Here is a 13,553-nt window from a genome sequence, read left to right on the forward strand (position 1 = left end):
ATGAAGACCTTTTCTTTTATGAGGGTCCAGTCACGTGTATTGTGTTGTGCCCGACAAAGTCCGGCCTAAGGGGCACGTATACCAATCCGTCTGAAGGGTCCATGTATGCGTACGTGGGCCGTGTGTAGAAAAGTACCATGCATCCAACTCTGCCAAGAATTGAAAAAAGCCTAAGGTCATGCTATGGTTTAAACGATAGGTCACAGTCATATATTGTGTGTGATTGCATTACTAACCGAATAATATAACTTTACACGATATAAGGTGTTTGCCTCACTAGTTGTGTTCGTATATTCCAACACCATTTTCGCATTTATAAAGAAATTTAAGAGGACCCTCTTGTAATTAAATATTATTTTGTATTTAATTTTGGTGTTGTTTATCTTCCTTTAAATTTATATTTTATCGAATTTTCATGTTTTATTTTATGTTACTTTTCATTTTTTTTGTTTGCTTTTTCATATTTTTAGTTTTGGTCCGAGATCCAAATTCTTGAAAATCGGACATCAAGAAAGATTGTGGAACTACAATGTAATATGTGAAACTTTTAATAAGATATATGGAAATTCAAGGATTGTGCCTACCATCCTACTCTAAGATGGATGTGAAGATGGCAGAAACATGAGCTTTTAATACCTATTTTAGATTTTATTGTTCTAAACTCTCTCTCAGATTGGTCCGTAAAAATCATCATTTTTTTTAGTTTTAATATAAAAACTATAGTACAACTTTGAAAACTTGTATTTGATGGTGTTAATATAACACATGCGGAAGCAATTTGGATCTTAGGCACTTTTAGAACATCAATTATTGTAAATAACTAGCATGTTCATAAGTATTAAAACTTAATGGGTTTAAATACTAACCTTTTGTAGTTCAAACTCCTTTTGCCTCACGAACCGGTTTCGAACCACCACTAGTGTCTTCTCCACTATCCTCCGGCCTTAGAACGGGATTGTGGAATCCGGTGAGTGACTAAACTTGGGAGGGATTTTGTATATGTGAAAGAGAGTGTTTGTTTCAAGGTTTTTTCATCAAGATGAAGAAGAATCCCTTCCAAGTATCATGATCACTCTATTTAAAGAGTCAAGTTTGCATGTTCATGCAAACTTGAGATCACCAAATTTTGACACTTAAAATTCCACTCAAATGTTTGGGATTATGTGGCAAGCATGCATGTTTGAGTTAACCAAATTTTGACACTCAAAATTCCACTCAAACTTGTGGGGTTTATTTGGCAAACATGCAAGTTTGGTTAAACCAAATTTTGACACCTCAAAATTCCACTAACATGGATTTTTCCATTAGATGAAAGTCAACATTTTGACTTTCTTCATTTTAATTCAACAATTAATTTGAATAATGAATTTCAAATTAAAGTAACATTAAATGATTAATTAAACTATTTAATTAATATTTAATATTAATTCAAATGTCAATCCCAATCAATTCCGACACATAATTGATTTAAGATATTTAAATCTTATTTAAATATCTCAGATTCTCTCTTTTCGTTTAATTCGTAAATAAAACAAAATTGCGGTTAAATATATCGTATATATGTAACGCATATTCCCTAATTTGAATTCGAACACTTTGAACTCACTCGTCACACTGTTCTATGGTTTAGTCCGATATGAGCTAGCAGAGGGACCTAATGGACCTATAGATCATGGGCTCCAACGATCGAAGATTAACCGATTAAACTCATTAACCTGGTTAACCAACATTCGTTAACTACTAGGACACTCCACTATAGCCTAGTAGTTGCACTCCCCTCACTATAGATATATTTCTGTCCATCTGATATAACCATGATTAGTAAGTCGATCCTTCACAGGTTGTTCGTAACTAGAGCTGGGTCAATTTACCGTTTTACCCCTGAAGTCATTTCTTGTTCCTTATGTCTCACTGATCCTCTAATGAACAATTGGTTTGTGGTCCAACCAGTAAACCGAATCCCTCTCAGGCCAATGAGAGGGTGGGGCCCCTTGTTCAAGACATGGAGTCAGTGCTTAAGGGAACTACCTTTCTTCTATCCCTAAAAGTGGGTAGGAGTGAATTCCGTCTTGCACCCCATGTCCCCAGCCATTCACCCAGTCTTACCCCTGAAATGGGAGGCCTGTTGAGTCGGCGAACTAGAGCCACTCTCACCCATGCAAATCTAAGGATAATTCCGAATAAACAGGAGTTCATGGTTAGCTCAGGATTAAAACCGAGTTACCTAGGTTATCAAATGAAAAGAAAATCAGTCTCAACAGTAAACGACTTTATAAAGTGAGAGTGGTTTTCTTCATGGTCCGATCTTATGCAATACTCATTGCATAGGACGCCCCCACTCACATGTCTCCACATGCACAATTTAGTGATCACATTGTTTATATCATATACAAAAGTGGGCCGCATCCATAGTGTCCCCAGAATAAGGTACTCAGTCTTATCCTTATACCATAGATCATTTTGACTATATACTTGAACTTGATCCACTCTTATGTCTCTACATATAGTTCAAGTAATCATACTATAGCCAGAGTGTTCTTAGTTTATTGGATTTAGATTAATGATCGTAAAGTTCACTTTATTCAATAACAATTTATTACTGAATAAACATCAATAATAACTTTATTGAAAATAGAATATATCTTTGTTTACAAACTATGAGTTTTAGGACATAAAACCCAACAGTATTCATATACAAATATAATATTTTGTTTTTCTTCATAATTTAAAATTTTGGAGAACAACAATACACTTCGTTACGAAATAAATTTCATACAAAAAAAAAACAACATTTTTGTGTTATTCCATTATTTTTCATTGGTTCCGGAAGGATAATTCCACCAAAAGGAGATAATAAAGCTTCTCTAACTTTTATAGTTCCACTTGTGAATCAATTCATCAACATTAGCAAGAAAGTTTCTCAAGTAAATTCCATCATCTTTAGCCGTCCAAAGACAAGTTCCTACAGTTCCACGTTTGCACCTATCACGGAGCCATAAGTGCTGCGTTTCAGGCCAAAAGCTTTCAAAAGAGACATATGCTTGTGGCGTCTCCAATTTGCATCATGTCACACCCTGAATCTCTAGGATGTTGGGTTTTATGCCCTAAAACATATAGTTTGTAAACAAAAACATATTCTATTTTCAATAAAGTTATTATTGTTGTTTATCAAGTAAAGATTGTTATTGAATAAAGTGAACTTTACGATCACTAATCTAAATCCAATAAACTAAGAACACTCTGGCTATAGTATGATTACTTGAACTATATGTAGTGAATAAAAATCATGGGACCTCGTGCATGTATGTTTGTCATGTGTATCAGGATACTTCCCCGTCAAGATCTCTTATACTCCAACATCGTGAAGAGTTTAACTATCTCCATGTCGGTCTTGTCCAAGTCGCGGTAAAACCATTGTTCAGACTTGGATTAGATATCCCAGTCCTTATCTCCTTACGAGATAAGAGACATGAAGATTTCAAAACAAAAGATCATTAATTTCTGCTTTGCAGAACGTTAGTAATTCTTTATTCATTTGAATAGGTCGGACTTTTGTAGGAATATTTTTCTCCTCGAAAGCTTTGATATAAGGAAGATCAACAATATGTTGTTTCCTATTCCAAAATGCATTTGGGATATTTGAACAAACTTCTTTTTCTAATTGAGTTTGTAAAGTTTTGATTTTAAACTGGACAGTTTTGTTTTGAATTTGTTCTTCTATTCTTTTGAATGAAATTTCTTATTTCAAAAAAGAAATTTGTTTTTCTTTATAATTTAATACATTTATTGATTGAATAATTGTATTCTTTTGAAGGTTATTTATTTCGCTAATCCTTATGGGGAAAGAAAGTTAAATTTTATCTTCTTTCCTAAGGCTTTTGATTCTAACCCTTTTTCAGTTATTCTAAAAGGATATAATTGAGTAATGAAATGAGTACCTAGGATTAGTTCTTTTACTAGAAGGAAGGAATTTACGAAGCAAATTCCATCATTGCAAACATGAACTTTTGATAGTTTGTAATTAATTTTGAGTTTGTTGTTGTTAGCACCTCTAAGGCCCTCAGTAGTTTTTTCAAAATACTTTGTAGGTATTAAGCCTTCTTGAATGCAATTTTGATCGGCTCCATTATCTATGAGAGCCTTTAGTGTGATTTTGAAATCATAAATTTTTAAGGTAACGAGAGCGTACCATTTTTGAAATTGAGAAGTGGTGATGGCTCCAACGAAGGAACTTTGAAAATCTTCTTCATCCAGGTTCGGTTGCGCCGTTTCCTTTTGTGCTGGCAGCCTTTCCTGAAGATTGAGAATTTCTTGACGAAGCGTATAAGATTCTGACCTGGTTTCAGATCTTAGCGCCTGTACCTCTTGTTTGAGATTATTAATCTCTCTTTGTAAATCTTGAGTAGTGAGTTCCCTCGGTTTTTCAAATCTTTGGAGAACAAATTGGAGTCTGTAGGGATTTCTTTCTTCCCTTTCAGTTGGCCTAGAGATTGTCTTCGCATCCCTAAGTCGTTGAGCAATCTTCTGTTGAATTTCTGGGTCTTGAACTTTTTCTACTACTTCGAGTAGAATTTCTTGATCCTTGGTAAGGACATTATGCATCCTTCGCACGTTCTTTTTCCTTCTTGTTCTGATTCGTATTCTGTGCTAGAATATGAATCAGATTCTTCTTGGAGTTCGAGGATTTCTCCCTCGCTTGATTGCTCTGAGTCAGTTAGGGTCAGTCGTAATAGCTGATTTTTCAGCTCTTGATCTATATCCAACTCATTGATCTTTCCTTTGATTGGACACTTGTTAGCATAGTGTCCTTCTTCACGACATTTGAAGCAAGTTTGCTTTTTCTTTCCTCTATGGGTTTTTGTAGGAATATACTTCCTTCTTGAGTATGTTGGCTTCTGAGACTGCACGGGTTTACTCCGATATGTTTCTCTAGGCCTGTATGAATGATAAGGTTTTGGATGCGTCTTAACCTTCTTCCGTCTGGAGGTTGAGGGAGCTTCTATTCCCTTGCATCCATATTGATCGCAAAATCTACCAAGCTCTTTTCTGTTTGATATCGAAGAATTGAGCTTGTTTTGAATCTTTGACTCATTACAAAGTCTGAGTCCTTCTTCTATGATGAAGGATGCTATGGATCCGTATGACAAAGTTTGCCATGGAATTGTTCCATTGTACTTTGTCTTAAGACCATCTTTGATCCTCCTTGAGAAGTGTTTTGGTAGTCCATTGACGAAATTCTCTTTCCAGAATTCCAACGAACTATCTGTTCTAATAAGAACTTTGTTGAAGTACATGTCTTTGTACCACCTGAAATCACCTAAGGTAGGACATTTCAGATTCATGAGTATCTCAGCGGATCTCTCCTGGTATTTTAGAGGGGCGCCGACGAAGAATTCTATGAGGGTATATATGAGGGTGTTGACAGCATCCTCTACCCTTTCATGTTGTACCTCGGTCCTAGTTGATGGACCTTCTTTGATAATTTGAGTAGTTGGTCTAATGACATAGTGGTTTAATATCTGTTGGCGGGTTGTTTCGTCGAGATATTTGTCCCACCAATCCTTGAGTTGCCCGGTAAATCCGGTTACCAAAACTTGAGCTATCTGATGGTCGTATTTATGGCCTTGTAATTTATACGCGCCTGCGGCCATCATCATTTCATTTACAACATTCATTATCAGATAGTCAGACAATCAATCGATATTCCATTCATAGATTGCTAAACCATCGTAATGAGCTTGAGTTTGTAGTGTCTTTTCTTCGAACTGGATATCCGGAAAAGACGGTTGAGGATACCAGTTTTTCTGATTACTGGCATTATTTTGACTTCTTCTAGAGATCCTTTCAATTCGATTGTAGAAAGGTTCTTCTCTCTCGTTTGCAATCTCGTCTTCGAATTCTTGGTTCTCGTCGTCATTGTTAACGACATTGACAGATGAATCTTGAGGCGTCATGGAGGGATTTAATATCCTGTCTAACTTTTCCTCTATCTTGGCCATTGCAGCCTCTTCTTTTGAAATCCTTTTTGTAAATATTTCGAGATTTGCCGGTCTGAGTATTGGTATTGACTCATCAACCTTTGGTACAGAGCTGCTTGCCTGTTCTTGCTGAGTACCTGATTTCTTTGAGATTTTTCCCTCGATACTTTCAAGTTGAGTAGCGATCGTGGATAAAATCTTATTTGAATAATTGTTTTGATGCTGGATATTCTTGATATCTTTTAGGGTCGGATTACCCTTTTCTAGTCCTTCCGGAATATGTTTGAAAGGGCTAGCTTTGACCTTTTCTCCGTAGTGGTTGTCGAATTCGACTTCTTCTAACGGAGGATGTTTCGAATATACCTCGCCTCTTTTGGTAGTCTTCCAACTCCTCTGGGTCAAGGTGCATACCTGCAGAATATTTTCTTCAAACCATTCGAAGAATGGTATATTTTCTTTGATGGCTTCCATATGAGAATACCACTGAGCTCTTAATTCATTTCGCTCAGCCTCTTTGTAGGTTTGGAAGAAGGCATTTCTTTTTGAAGAGTTGGTAGTTGACATAAAATCTGCTTTCAAAAATTCTTTGTCTATCTGGAAATCAGCTGTAATGACATTTAGCTGGCTTTCGTAGACGGATTGAGTATCCATATCCGTATGGGTTGGAGACCTTGAGCCATCTTCATAGTGGATTGACGCTCTTTTTTGATCATAACTGACCTCTTTTACCTTTAAGGGGTCATACATTGATCTTGATATTCCTGAAGTACTTGGTCTAGAACTCAGGAATTCTTTTACTTTTGACTCTGACGAAGGTTCTTCGCTGAATTTTATTTCAACGCTTCCATCGTCATGTTCGATAATTTGGACTGGGTTTTGAGATTCTTTCCTCTTTGGAAGATTTGCATCTTCTATTTTCCAGAGAGTGCTTCTAGTTATTTGATCCCAAGAGAGTGTTTTTGGGACAGTCACTGATGATTTTCCAATATTTGCTTCTATGAGCATAGTCCATCCTTTTGGTGAGGATCTTAATGCTCTTAGAGAAATGTTTGTATTCATGAGCTTATAATAAACCCTGAATATAACGACTGAAGAATGGGTTTCAGCCTTGATGTTTAAATTTTTTGACTGTAAATCTAGCATGAGAGCTGATAATATGTGTGGGTCCTGGAGAGACAGAGTAAAGTTTGGATAACAATTGAAATAGACTGGTCCATTCTCTAAATTGGATTGAACCATTCCCAATAAAGAATTTGAGAAATCTTCATGTCTCTTATCTCGTAAGGAGATAAGGACTGGGATATCTAATCCAAGTCTGAACAATGGTTTTACCGCGACTTGGACAAGACCGACATGGAGATAGTTAAACTCTTCACGATGTTGGAGTATAAGAGATCTTGAAAAAAGATTCAGAGATTCCCTATTGCTATGAATTGGGATGTTCTTCTCTGAGAATTTGATGCATGATCTTTGAGTAAAATTGAAGGTTGAAATTTGGTAGATAGTTTTAGGATCTACCTTTGGAATAGTCCAATTTTTAAGTTGATCTTCGATTCTAGCAATCTGGTATTCTTGATTGATAATATTTGAGATTGTGAGATTTTCTCCCCTTCGATGTTCATTTGAACTTTCTTCTTCATCGGTAGAGCATTTGAGATGGCTTGATTTTCTGAGCTTTCTAAGAAATTCGTTCATAAGATAGATAAGAAAAGAGTAGGATGATTTTTCTCTAAATTGTTCAATTGATATTCAAGAGAGAGCTATCGGCCGATCGATGCCCTCTTTACATTGATGAAGTCCCTTTATAGACTTCGAGTTTGTTCGTAAATTTGAAAAACGTCAACTAAGAGATAAGATCGAATCTAAGAGGACAGGACCCCTGCAAGATCTGTTTTCCTATAAGACATAAAGTAAACTAATAATTTAAAAGACTAATAATTTACCGACATTAGTAATTGGCATGTGAGCCTTTACTGTGTGGCTGACAAGTTGTCAATCTTTGTTTTGTCTTTGGTAAAGTTGTCACGTTGTAGATAAGATTTTCTTCAGAATTTTTCATATGACTAAGCACCCAAGCTTGCCAACGGACTTACTGCACTTCCCGCGTCTTACCACCTGGAACACAAGGGCTATTCGCTCAGCTATCACATACTCCAAATTCTTCTGAATTTTCATATCTTCCTCCTGGTTTCTGTGATATCGCTCTTAAAGATCGAGTAACTCCTCTTCCCTCATGAATAGAAGGCTCTGATACCATTTACAAATGCTTATTGCCTCCCATTTCAGGGGTAAGACTGGGCGAATAGCTGGGGACATAGGGTGTAAGAAGGAATTCACTCTTACCCACTTTTAGGGATAGAAGAGAGGTAGTTCCTTTAAGTACTGACTCCAGTTGTTGAACAAAGGGCCCCCACCCTCTCATTGGCCTGAGAGTGATTCGGTTCACTGGTTGGACCACAAACCAATTGTTCATTAGAGGATCAGTGAGACATAAGGAACAAGAAGTAACTTCAGGGGTAAAACGGTAAATTGACCCAGCTCTAGTAACGAACAACCTGTGAAGGATTGACTTACCAATCATGGTTATATCAAATGGACAGAAATATATCTATAGTGAGGGGAGTGCAACTACTAGGCTATAGTGGAGTGTCCTAGTAGTTAACGAATGTTGGTTAACAAGGTTAAGAAGTTTAACTGGTTAATCTTGGATCGTTGGAGCCCATGATCTATAGGTCCATTAGGTCCCTCTACTAGCTCATATCGGACTAAACCATAGAATAGTGTGACAAGTGAGTTCGAAGTGTTCGAATTCGAATTAGGGAATATGCGCTACATATATACGATATATTTAACTGCATTTTTGTTTTATTTACAAATTAAACAAAAAGAGAGAATTTGAGATATTTAAATAAGATTTAAATATTTTATTCAAATATGTGTTGATTGGGATTGACATTTGAATTAATATTAAATATTAATTAAATAGTTTAATTAATCATTTAATATTACTTTAATTTGAAATTAATTGTTGAATTAAAATGAAGAAAGTAAAAATGTTGACTTCATTTAATGGAAAATCATGTTAGTGGTATTTTGAGGTGTCAAAATTTGGTTTAACCAAACTTGCATGCTTGCGAAATAAACCCCACATATTTGAGTGGAATTTGAGTGTCAAAATTTGGTTAACTCAAACTTGCATGAACATGCAAACATGACTCTATAAATTGAGTGATCATGGTACATGGAATGTCTTACTTTGGGAAAAACCGTGAGGAAAACCTCTCATAAACACTCTCTTCATATTTACTAAATCCCTCCCAAGTTTAGTCACTCACCGGATTCCATAATCTCGTTCTAAGGCCGGAGGATAGTGGAGAAGACACTAGTGGTGGTTCGAAACCGGTTCGTGAAAAAAAAAAAAGAAGGAAATTTGAGCGACAGAAGGTTAGTATTCAAACTCATTGAGTTTTAATGCTTTTGAACATGCCAGCTAATTTACTATAATTGATGTACTTAGAGTGCCTAAGATCCAAATTTCTTCCGCATGTGTTATATTAACACCATCATAGGAAAATTTTTGCCAGTCAATGTTTATAAAATAAGAGGGAAATCAAAATGTGTATTAATATATGCCAAATTCATCTAACGAGGGAAGCAGGAATGAGATACATGATTCCCTAGGTCCATAATCCCTCTATTACTTCTAAACTCTAGAGTACCCTCTCGTCACGATCAAGCAATCTACTTGTAGTCTCTCATCACATCCTTAACCTAGCAGGGAACCAATTGTTTACTTTTGTCCCGAGTTTCCACACTCTTGATACAAAGGCCTGGGCTGAAAACTTAGCCTTCGCAATGGTACACGGTGGGGAAGAACATGGTGAGTGTTGGTCTGCTTGCATCCATGGGAGTATTAACTGGTGAACCCGTCCCACAGGCCATGAAGTAACCCTATGGTGAGGGGGTGCTACCCCTCGGTACATGCCACCTAAACAAGTTACTCACATGATCAACGGCCTCTCATAGGACGGATCTTACGTGCAGGGTAACTACTACCTTGCATCGTGATTAATGTCCTAAAACACGATGTGTCCACAATGCAGTGTAGTCGATCTACCACTGAGTAACAAGCCTTGGACATAGGATTGCCAGGTGTATGGCTAGTGCCGTAAATCCTAGGGGGAGTGTCTTGGAGAATAAATCAATAACAGAATAAATACCTAGAAAGTACCAAGAACAAGAGAAAGATCTAGGTCTAGAACATGGATCAAGACCCTAGTTCTAAGTACAAGAACCAAGAACCAAGAACCATGGTACTAAGGCCCTTAAAGGATGACCAAGGTTTTAGAATCCAAGGACCAATGTCCTTCGAATAAATCACGATAAGAACCCCAAGTTAACAACAAGTGGGCCTAAGTACTTACAATAAGAAACAAGAACAAGACAAGAAAGAGTGTGGTATCCTAGCATATCAACAAATGGATTGAGAGCCTACAAGCAGGCTACATATTAAGTCTTTGTACTCATTCCTTATTCTCCATTTTTTTCAGGTAAGGAGCTGGTCGAAGTCGGGAGTGGACTCTTGGGCAGGTGCCATAGAATAAACTCACCCGTCGTCCTCAACTCTTTTGTTTTAAAATTCTTTGAGTTCGTTTCTTATTTTGTGTTTTAAATTTTGTCGTGTTGTAAATTACTTATGTGCGCACACTATTTTGTTATAATATTGTCTCACCCTCTGATCGCCCTTCGAGATTCCATTGGTCTCAGACCTTTAAAGGTGTTCAATCCTAAGTCTCGACCCACCAATCTCCGTGCTTACCCTAGACTTAACTCGATTCTGTTGCTTATTCTTTAAAGGGAGAGATCACACAATAATTCACCAGGAGTCACACATGCTCAATGGGACGATAACATCCATCCAGCAGCCAGATTGCTGATAAATAAACATCTCATCCGCTGTCATAGCATGATTACTTACACCAGTACTAAAGTATATCAAGACAGTATACTGGGTAAGACAAGAAATTTCAACAACTAGCAAGTCTGTTTTCATTCTTAGTAAGTTTGCTAGGTCGTTGTTAATCAAGAATAGCTACCTAGGATTAATTTTACTAGCATGCATTCATAAGCAAGCGAATTGTAAAAGTACTGCTTTGTAGGTTTTCATGTTGTTACTTACAGATTTGTCGTGTGCCTTCTCGAGTAGGATTAGAGGACAAAAAGAAAGTCTATACACGCTCTCACGTGCTTTTCTAGCACCAAAGAAGTTTTCTACGTGCGCATATACAGTCACGGGTCGCGTATCGTTGGTTAGTGAATAGGTCGGGTAGGATTTTGAGCACCCGGATCAAACTCCAGTTCTTTGGTACTGTTTGAGTTCATGGGCTCCAACGATCCGAGATCAACTAGCTAAACTCATTAACCTTTTAACCAACATTCGTTAACTACGAGGACACTCCACTATAGACTAGTAGTTGCACTCCCCTCACTATAGATATATTTCTGTCCATTTGATATAACCATGATTAGTAAGTCGATCCTTCACAGGTTGTTCGTAACTAGAGCTGGGTCAATTTACCGTTTTTACCCCTAAAGTTACTTCTTGTTCCTTAAGTCCCACTGATCCTCTGATGAACAATTGGTTTGTGGTCCAACCACCAAACCGAATCCCTCTTAGGCCAATGAGAGGGTGGGGCCCCTTGTTCATGTAACAACCCTAAATTTCACATATTTAGAGTCGCCACTAACGTCTCATGCTCATCTATAATGCGGAAATATAACTCTTACATGAACATCATTTATAATGTAAACTTTTAAAAACGTTTAAAATAACTCCTCTGGAAAACACAGCCATGGTCTTACCTGTTTAAATACAAAATACTAAAATTTAGAGATAATAAAAACAAATACAAAATAATTTAAAACAATGCAATGCAAAACAACCTATTATAACTCAAAACTAAGAATTTAAATATGAGTCTACCCTATGCATGTGCCATAGTCTCTGCTCGCGATGCCGCCGTCCTCCGTACAAGTGCGCCTTGCCCTTTACCTGAAAAATGATGTGGCACACGGCCTAAGTATTTCAAAGAATACTCAGTAAGTGGCCCCACTATAGGGGCCACACAAATGCAAACACATGCAATCATGATTTAGGGACCTATCTCTAATCCTCTTAGGGGTAGCGTCCAGTCTCGGACGAATTGGATGTGTAGTACTTCCCAACACACGACTCACACGTTCGAGTGTGAATCCCAAGGGCGCTAGCACACCCCCTGGACCCTCTGGTCAAGCTAATATGTAGCGACGTCTGGAGGTCAGTGGAACCCCATAGTGTCATGCGCCTCATGAACATTCTCATCTGTGTGCGTTTGCACCTGTGCGCATTCGCGCTCATCATATGGTGCGCGTCCGCACTCATCATCTCTAGGGGAAGTAGCCCTATGCTTATTTACATACAATATGCATGAGGTCCCTCTAAATCCATCATAATGTCTCTTCTGATACAACCCTCTAGTCTCATCCTTTGTTACTCTAGGTAACACATACTCGTGGATATTTATATTAATATCATTTTCACGCTCTTAAGGTTGTGTCCTATGTCGATCTAACGACATGATGCAATATGACACGCATCATCATATAACATGCTCAATATGGAAAACATCATCATATTAAGGTAAACATCATGCAATCATCATACTCATCATATTGCCACAAAGTACATCAAACATATCAAGTTCGTCATTCATCAAAATATGTATGTACTGCACACATCATCAAGTATCGTAACCCACACATCATCATAACTCATACATCATCATAACTCATACAATGTTTAGCCTATCCTATAGTAAGGCCACTTACTTGGTTGGCCTTGGCCGAAGTACTCCCTAAATAGCTAAATGTAAGCTCCCGTTCCGTGAGAGCTGCTTCCTACGTTGCCGGGGTTTGTTTCCTATCACACCGTTCACCACTTTCCGTTAGTATTTCACAATTAATTTACCTATAATTCAATAAATGTGAAATATGGCGCTAAAACGGCCTCAGATACCTTAATCGAACCCAAAAACAGATTCGGGAGGGTCGAAACAGTGGAAATCGAGCTGAAAATAGGTGAGCCGAGCTGAACAGCCGCTGGGAGCCGCCGGAGCGTCACTGGAGGAGCCCAAGCCGTTGCACCGAGACGAGGCGAGGGACCGCCTGCGCCGCTATGTGACACTTGGCAGCAACAGAGCGAGCTACGTCGTACGGTAGCGTTGCATCGTAGCGCGGGTCGCAGCACGGTTCAAGTAGTGGTCCAGGTCGTGGGCTGCAAAAGGATACTGGGCCAAGACTAATCGTTGGGCCTCGGCTTACTGGGCTGGGTTGCAAGTGTTTGGGTTGTAGGCCGGCTCGATTGGACCGTGGGTCTAGTCTCGGGTTGGTTCAACTAAACCGTAGCTACTGGGCTGGTTTGAGGTATGGGCCGCTGTAGTTGGGCTGGGCTGAAGGTAGAGGTCGAGGGAAAGAATGGGCTGGCTCTCTCGAGTCTTGGGTTCGGGTTGACTCGGATCTATGGATCTCGTCTTCCTT

The sequence above is a fragment of the Cucurbita pepo genome, unplaced genomic scaffold, assembly GCF_057944985.1.
Source record: "Cucurbita pepo subsp. pepo isolate OVF unplaced genomic scaffold, ASM5794498v1 scafford_15, whole genome shotgun sequence".
Classification (NCBI taxonomy): Eukaryota; Viridiplantae; Streptophyta; class Magnoliopsida; order Cucurbitales; family Cucurbitaceae; genus Cucurbita; species Cucurbita pepo.